The sequence below is a fragment of the Furipterus horrens genome, unplaced genomic scaffold (genome assembly GCF_987537825.1).
Source record: "Furipterus horrens unplaced genomic scaffold, mFurHor1.1.pri manual_scaffold_5, whole genome shotgun sequence".
Taxonomy (NCBI): domain Eukaryota; kingdom Metazoa; phylum Chordata; class Mammalia; order Chiroptera; family Furipteridae; genus Furipterus; species Furipterus horrens.
In genome coordinates this window covers 142,380,078-142,388,084 of record NW_028327175.1, presented here as the reverse complement: position 1 = coordinate 142,388,084, position 8,007 = coordinate 142,380,078, and the positions used below count along the sequence as shown (strand labels likewise).

Sequence of the window (8,007 nt, the reverse complement as noted above, 5' to 3'; positions counted from 1 at the left end):
AGTGCTAGATCCCAGATTTTAAGAGGATCATTCAGAAAGTTGTGTCACCCCCCCAAAAAAGTGACCAGGATGGTAAGCAGGCCTGAAACTACTTTATTTGAGCAGCTAAGGAGGATAGAGATTTCCAGGCTAGAAAAGACTTAAGGAGAACATGAAACTTATCTTCAAATATGTGAAAGACATTAAAGGGAGACAAAGAATTAAACATTTTCAGTATCCTGAAACAACCAATGAAAACTACAAGAAAGTAGATTCTGTCTTAACTCAAATAACATGTTTAAGGAATAATTTCAGGTAGATACATCCAAAAAGAAACAGATTTTCTCATTAAGTAGCTTTGCTGGTTCAGAAGCCTTCAAGCAAAAACTGGATGAACACTTAATGGGGGACATTGCAAAAGAAATTGAAGTATTTTGTAGAACAGCAGTCCTCAAAATGAGGTACATATTATTAAATGATGATTTCCTTCCTCAAGATTATATATAGATATAGATTAGATATATATCTACAGATACCAGTTGTTTATTGTTTCTTTAGTCCTAACATATTCAAAATGAAAACTGAAAGAATACTTTTACCTGAAACAATTAAACTAGATTCTACTAGCATATAATGCCCAACACATTACAGTAATAAAGATTAGACAATCCATTGTCTTCTAAACCTACAAAAGCCAAGATAGTTGCAATAGTGTCATTAGGATAGAATAGTACCATAAAAGGGAGGAGCCGTAGCCGCCATTTCAGGACCGTGAGAGGTAGATAGGCAGCCCGAGTTCCTAAGGTTCGAAGCCTGTAAGTGCTGCCACCGCTCAAGCCTGCCAGAGCACTGGTACGGCTGCTGCCCTCTCATTGTTACCTCTAGAAACGTTCGTGCAAGTAGTGGCGGCACAGCGGGACTCATCCACCCCCTTCTCGCTTTCCCTTAAGGAGCTCCAGATGGCGTCTTCCGTGGGCAACGTGGCCGACAGCACAGAACCAACGAAACGTATGCTTTCCTTCCAAGGGTTAGCTGAGTTGGCACATCGAGAGTATCAGGCAGGAGATTTTGAGGCAGCTGAGAGACACTGCATGCAGCTCTGGAGACAAGAGCCAGACAATACTGGTGTGCTTTTATTACTTTCGTCTATACACTTCCAGTGTCGAAGGCTGGACAGTTCTGCTCACTTTAGCACTCTGGCAATTAAACAGAACCCCCTTCTGGCAGAAGCCTATTCGAATTTGGGGAACGTGTACAAGGAAAGAGGACAGTTGCAGGAAGCAATTGAGCATTACCGGCATGCACTGCGTCTCAAGCCAGATTTCATCGATGGTTATATCAACCTGGCAGCCGCATTGGTCGCAGCAGGTGACATGGAAGGGGCAGTACAAGCTTACATCTCTGTTCTTCAGTACGGTCCTGATTTGTACTGTGTTTGCAGTGACCTGGGGAACCTGCTCAAAGCCCTGGGTCGCTTGGAAGAAGCCAAGGCATGTTATTTGAAAGCAATTGAGACGCAACCGAACTTTGCAGTAGCTTGGAGTAATCTTGGCTGTGTTTTCAATGCACAAGGAGAGATTTGGCTTGCAATTCATCATTTTGAAAAGGCTGTCACTCTTGATCCCAATTTTCTGGATGCTTATATCAATTTAGGAAATGTCTTGAAAGAGGCACGGATTTTTGACAGAGCTGTGGCAGCTTACCTTCGTGCTCTAAGCTTGAGTCCAAATCACGCAGTGGTGCACGGCAGCCTGGCTTGTGTATACTATGAGCAAGGCCTAATAGATCTGGCAATAGTCACCTACAGGCGAGCTATTGAACTGCAGCCACATTTCCCCGATGCTTACTGCAACCTAGCCAATGTTCTCGAAGAGAAGGGCAGTGTTGCTGAGGCAGAATATTGTTATATTACAGCTCTCTGGCTGTGTCCCACCCATGCAGACTCACTGAATAACCTAGCCAACATCAAACGAGAACAGGGAAACATTGAAGAAGCAGTTCGCTTGTATCGTAAAGCATTAGAAGTCTTCCCAGAGTTTGCTGCTGCCCATTCAAATTTAGCAAGTGTACTGCAGCAGCAGGGAAAACTGCAGGAAGCGCTGATGCATTATAAAGAGGCTATTCGAATCAGTCCTACCTTTGCCGATGCCTACTCTAACATGGGAAACACGCTAAAGGAGATGCAGGATGTCCAGGGAGCCTTGCAGTGCTACACTCGTGCCATTCAGATTAACCCTGCATTTGCAGATGCCCACAGCAATCTGGCTTCTATTCACAAGGATTTGGGAAATATTCCAGAAGCAATAGCTTCTTACCGCACTGCTCTGAAACTTAAACCTGACTTTCCTGATGCTTATTGCAACTTGGCTCATTGCCTGCAGATTGTCTGTGATTGGACAGACTATGATGAGCGAATGAAGAAGTTGGTCAGCATTGTGGCTGACCAGTTAGAGAAGAATAGGCTGCCTTCTGTGCAACCTCATCATAGTATGCTTTATCCTCTTTCTCATGGCTTCAGGAAGGCTATTGCTGAGAGGCATGGGAACCTCTGCTTGGATAACATTAATGTCCTTCATAAACCACCATATGAACATCCAAAGGACTTGAAGCTCAGCGATGGTCGACTGCGTGTAGGATACGTGAGTTCTGACTTTGGGAATCATCCTACTTCTCACCTCATGCAGTCTATCCCAGGCATGCACAATCCTGATAAATTTGAGGTGTTCTGTTATGCTCTGAGCCCAGATGATGGTACAAACTTCCGAGCGAAGGTGATGGCAGAAGCTAATCATTTCATTGATCTTTCTCAGATTCCATGCAATGGAAAAGCAGCTGATCGCATCCATCAGGATGGTATACACATTCTTGTGAACATGAATGGTTATACCAAGGGAGCTCGAAATGAGCTCTTTGCTCTCAGGCCAGCTCCTATTCAGGCAATGTGGCTGGGATACCCTGGAACTAGTGGGGCACTTTTCATGGATTATATCATCACTGATCAGGAGACCTCACCAGCTGAAGTTGCTGAGCAGTATTCTGAGAAACTAGCTTATATGCCTCATACTTTCTTTATTGGGGATCATGCTAATATGTTCCCTCATCTGAAGAAAAAGGCAGTCATCGATTTTAAGTCCAATGGGCACATTTATGACAATCGGATTGTTCTGAATGGCATTCACCTCAAAGCATTTCTTGATAGTTTACCAGATGTGAAAATTATCAAGATGAAATGTCCTGAAGGAGGAGACAATGCAGAAAGCAGTAATACAGCTCTTAATATGCCAGTTATCCCTATGAATACTATTGCAGAAGCAGTTATTGAAATGATTAACAGAGGACAAATTCAGGTAACAATTAATGGATTCAGTATTAGCAACGGACTGGCAACTACCCAGATCAACAATAAGGCTGCCACTGGAGAGGAGGTTCCCCGTACCATTATTGTAACCACACGTTCTCAGTACGGGTTACCGGAAGATGCCATTGTGTATTGTAACTTTAATCAGTTATATAAAATTGACCCTTCTACTTTGCAGATGTGGGCAAATATTCTGAAGCGTGTTCCCAATAGCGTGCTGTGGCTGTTGCGGTTTCCAGCAGTAGGAGAACTTAATATCCAACAGTACGCACAAAACATGGGCCTTCCCCAGAACCGTATCATTTTTTCACCTGTTGCTCCTAAAGAGGAACATGTCAGGAGAGCCCAGCTCGCAGATGTCTGCCTGGACACCCCACTCTGTAATGGGCACACTACAGGCATGGATGTCCTGTGGGCTGGGACACCCATGGTGACTATGCCAGGAGAAACTCTGGCTTCCCGAGTAGCAGCTTCCCAGCTCACTTGTTTAGGTTGTCTTGAGCTTATTGCTAAAAATAGACAAGAATATGAAGATATAGCTGTGAAACTGGGAACTGATCTAGAATACCTGAAGAAAATTCGTGGCAAAGTCTGGAAACAGAGAATATCTACCCCTCTCTTCAACACCAAACAATACACAATGGAACTAGAGCGGCTCTATCTACAGATGTGGGAGCATTACGCAGCTGGCAACAAACCCGATCACCTGATTAAGCCTGTTGAAGTCACTGAGTCGGCCTAACTAAAGACTGTGCACAACAGAATTGCCTCCCTACCTGAGCCTAAACCTTCAGGGGAAAGGGAACTAGATAATGGACCTTTTACTTGTCTGTATAAGTATCATGCTACAGATGGGTGACAAATAATGATAATAGAATAGCACAGCCGGAGTTGCTTCGTGCAAGATAGGGAGAGACCCAAGAGATGGAAACTGCTGTTCTACAAGGAATCTCCATAGAATTTTGCAGCAACCAGATGGTGCATAGGTCTGGAAGGTCTGCTCGCCCTTGGTCTGCCATGGGATGCTTAGTGTGGTAGGGAGATCTGAACTGTCCAGCCATTTTTGTGATTCTGTGGCTTGATTGAATCTTCTGAATTAATTTCTTCTTTATATTTGGGTATTGGAGTTTTTAAAAATGTTTGGTTTCAGGTGTTTTATTCATGTGAAGTATATATGATTCTCTTGAGATAAGGTTTTAAGCTAAAATGTTACTCCTTGCTTTAGTTTCTGAGTTCTACAGATTAATGGAAACTTTGCTGGTGTAGTCTTTTATAGGTTTTATAAACCACTTGAGTCTATATCAGTTGTTTGATTGTCTAACCTAATGTTTGGAGCTATCAGTGCTTTGTTGGTTTAGATGATGGCTCAGAATTGTTTTTCTAGTCTATTTTCTTCCCCTAACCCTACTTTAAAATTTCTCCCGTAACTCAGCTAACAAAACCAAGTCTGATTCAGAACATCCCGGAGTGTTTCTCTGAAACACATTATCTGGTGCCAAGTGGAAATTCATAAGAATGATTATTAATTATGAAGGGCACAGTTGTGGTACTATCATTGATGATAATAATACTGATTTTTTTTTTGGCTTAGTTTTCACCTACTTCACCAGTGTTTTTACCGTCAACTGCCCCTCTATGCTGCTGCCAGACTGATAGTGTGTGATAAAATTTTTGCCTCCCTTTCTAAGGTTTGCTTTTTTTTTAAAGTGAGTCCTGTTCTTCCTATTTCTGTCAGCAGAAATGAAATCCCAGGTAAGTATAAGTATTCAAATATTTGATCAGTAAGTTATAGTTATTTGTGACTACATTAAATAACTTCCATCAAAGATATGTTATAGGTAAAAAGCACTAAAGGACCAGCTATGTATATGAGTTATTGTTTTTCAGACCTTCTAGGGGAATTATGTACTAACTGTCTTACGGACTTGGTCTTGGAGTCTGTATATATTCGGCCTCAGCAGTAGCGGACTGTACTGCTATTTGATTTGAAGTACAAATTCCAGTTTAGGCCACGTGGAGCTTGATTTTTAAACCACAGGAATAAAATTACTGAATTTCAACAAAGGATGGAGGACTCGAGGCTTAAACAAACCAACATATGAATATGTTTTGTCTTGCTGTACTGCACTTATGCTATCCAGTAACAGATAATTTTTTGTCTGCTAGTAGTGTTCTAGATTATAGTGTCTTCCCAAAGCACTGAGGCAGTGTACCTATTCTGTAGTTGCAGCCGATGCCTGAATGTATTCTAGCTGACAAATTATTAATAAGAACTTGAATTTCTGAAAGTCTTACTGTTAACCAAAACCTGAACAAGGAGTCTCAAGTATAATTCTTAGCCAGAATTATGTGTTAATGAACTGTGTTATCTTTTAACAGTGTGAATCAAAGAACATCGGTTTAGGGAATTCCTTAATTTATTTTTTATCTGATGGAAATATTAAAGGTTGCCAGCATGGTTGCAGATAGTGATATTTGCAATTCACCAAACTACTTAATGTGGAATAATAGGGTGATATACTTCTAGTGCCCTCAAGGCTGTGTGGCCTTCCAGCCCTTTTCCATAGCACATCATTCCTCCTATAGGGATGGCTTTTTTCTGGCACGAAAAGTAGCCACTCTGGTTAAAGCTTTGCTTATTGTGACAGGCTTTGGTTTCCAGGTAACAGGTCTATGGAAGACTTAATTATGAATAGAGATATAGATATTACTGGAAACGAGGTTTTTTTTCTATTATGCTATGCTTTATCAAAAAAGTAAAACATTTCAATTGTGCTACAGAAAAAAAAAAAAAGAATAGTACCATAAAAATCATCAAATTACAGTAATGGTAGATTAATATTTTTACTGTGGTTGACTGGAAAGTGGACAAATGTTAAAAGTGAACAGTATGGTAGGTGAACAATCACCAAATAAATTTGTCCATGTAATGTTTTAATGTTTATGGTATGTAAAGGCTGACACTGAATGGCATTTTGCTCTAATTTTCTATTACACTTAAACATGCCATTACTTTGGGAGCCACAGTTTTCATGAGTGGCAGGGCATGACCTGGATTGGACATTTTAAATATATGAAATGGGAAAAAAAGAAATAAAAGAGTAAAGGAAAGAAATATGCTATAAAAGCACAATAAATGACTCATTTAAAAGTAGTTTGATAAAGGCTTCAAAACTCAAAATTAATTTTCTGATAATAACTTTAAGTACTATATGTCAGAAAGTGTAAAAAGTGTTTTAAACAGGACAAAGAAGAATCCTTAAGTCCCCCCAAATGGAAACTATTAGATATCTGTGTCCACAAAATATATGTAGTAAGGCAAGACTTTTCCTCAAACATGGAAGACCTCATTCAAAAGGGGAAAAAAAAGACAGATTTAATTTTACTTCTATTTCCCAGTACATTGAAAAGAAAATATGTGCATCATTTATTAGCTTACTAAATAGCAAACAGTTTTCATGATTCAAAACTCATTTGTTACTACATCAAGTGCATTTTTGTTTTTACCATGATAGAATGGAGAAGTCTTCCATGCTAACAAGCAGCTTTAATGGTTACACTTATTTACCCCACTCCTAGCTTGAAACGTTAGAAACTGATATGTACTGAATTCTTCAAGCATAAAATTGAATATCCTTTGTCATACTTGCAGTTTACTGGAACTTGTAGTAAATACAAACAACAATCCAGCAGCTACAAACTTTGTTCACAGAATTGTTTAGAGAGTCATGTAAAAAGAAAAGATGTCATCCCAGACTTAAATTCAGAGCCACTTAGGTGCTGACATCAGTTCAAGAACTGTGCACAATTAATGACATTACTCTGCCCCCCAAATAGAAAATGCAAACACTTAAGAGCTGTTGTGCTTTTCTTTGAAAATTGCAGTGTCTTACTTCCAGTTTATTTGCTATAGTTGGAATCTGACTGCTTTTAAAGTGTCAATTATGTACATCAAGTTGATTGTCTTTTCCAAGCACCTCTCATGTGATCTGCTTCAATGCTCTCATTCATGCTAAGAGAACAGTCAACAAGAGACTTATTCAAATAACAACTTCCTCCTTTCATCTTCCTTCCAATCACAAAAGACTCCCTGCCACAGAGAACAGAAAGCTGTTAATTAAAGGAAGAATTTTACTAATTTTAGTTGTTAACTAAAGCCAATTTTTAGTAATTTTTAAGATACTGTAATTTTTATACACTTCACTGACTTCTTTAACATTTTGCAGTTTTGCTTTGCGACACAGGAATTCACACACTATATTGTACAAAATTACCAGCAAGACTGGAATGATGTGTTAATAGAAGGCATCATCATGCTTATTACATTACCAAACAACAAAAATACAGTAAAGACAACTTTCGTTATGCATAGCTTAACGAAAAAAAGAAGAAGAGGAGGAGATTGTTGAGCAGCCGGCCAGCCTTGTACTGAAGAGGGGTAGGTAGAAAAATCTTAGATACTAAATCTGGTCAAGTATTGAAGACCATAGTCTTTAAAGTTTTGATTTTTTAAAATTTAGTTCAAACTAAATGATTTCCTTCTGAAATATACTTGTAGACATGTTAATGTTTATGTGTACACACTGGTCACAGCAAGCAGATAAAATGCCCTCATCATTTCTCATACTATTCTCTACTGGAAAAAAGGATGAAAGAATTTTTCCCCTGTT

General features: G+C 39.5%; 1 pseudogene; it reads left to right on the top strand.

The window, feature by feature from the left end:
* Window positions 1-750: 750 nt before the first annotated feature.
* On the top strand, window positions 751-4,450 carry LOC150010039 (UDP-N-acetylglucosamine--peptide N-acetylglucosaminyltransferase 110 kDa subunit pseudogene; annotated as a pseudogene).
* The last annotated feature ends 3,557 nt before the right edge of the window (window positions 4,451-8,007 follow it).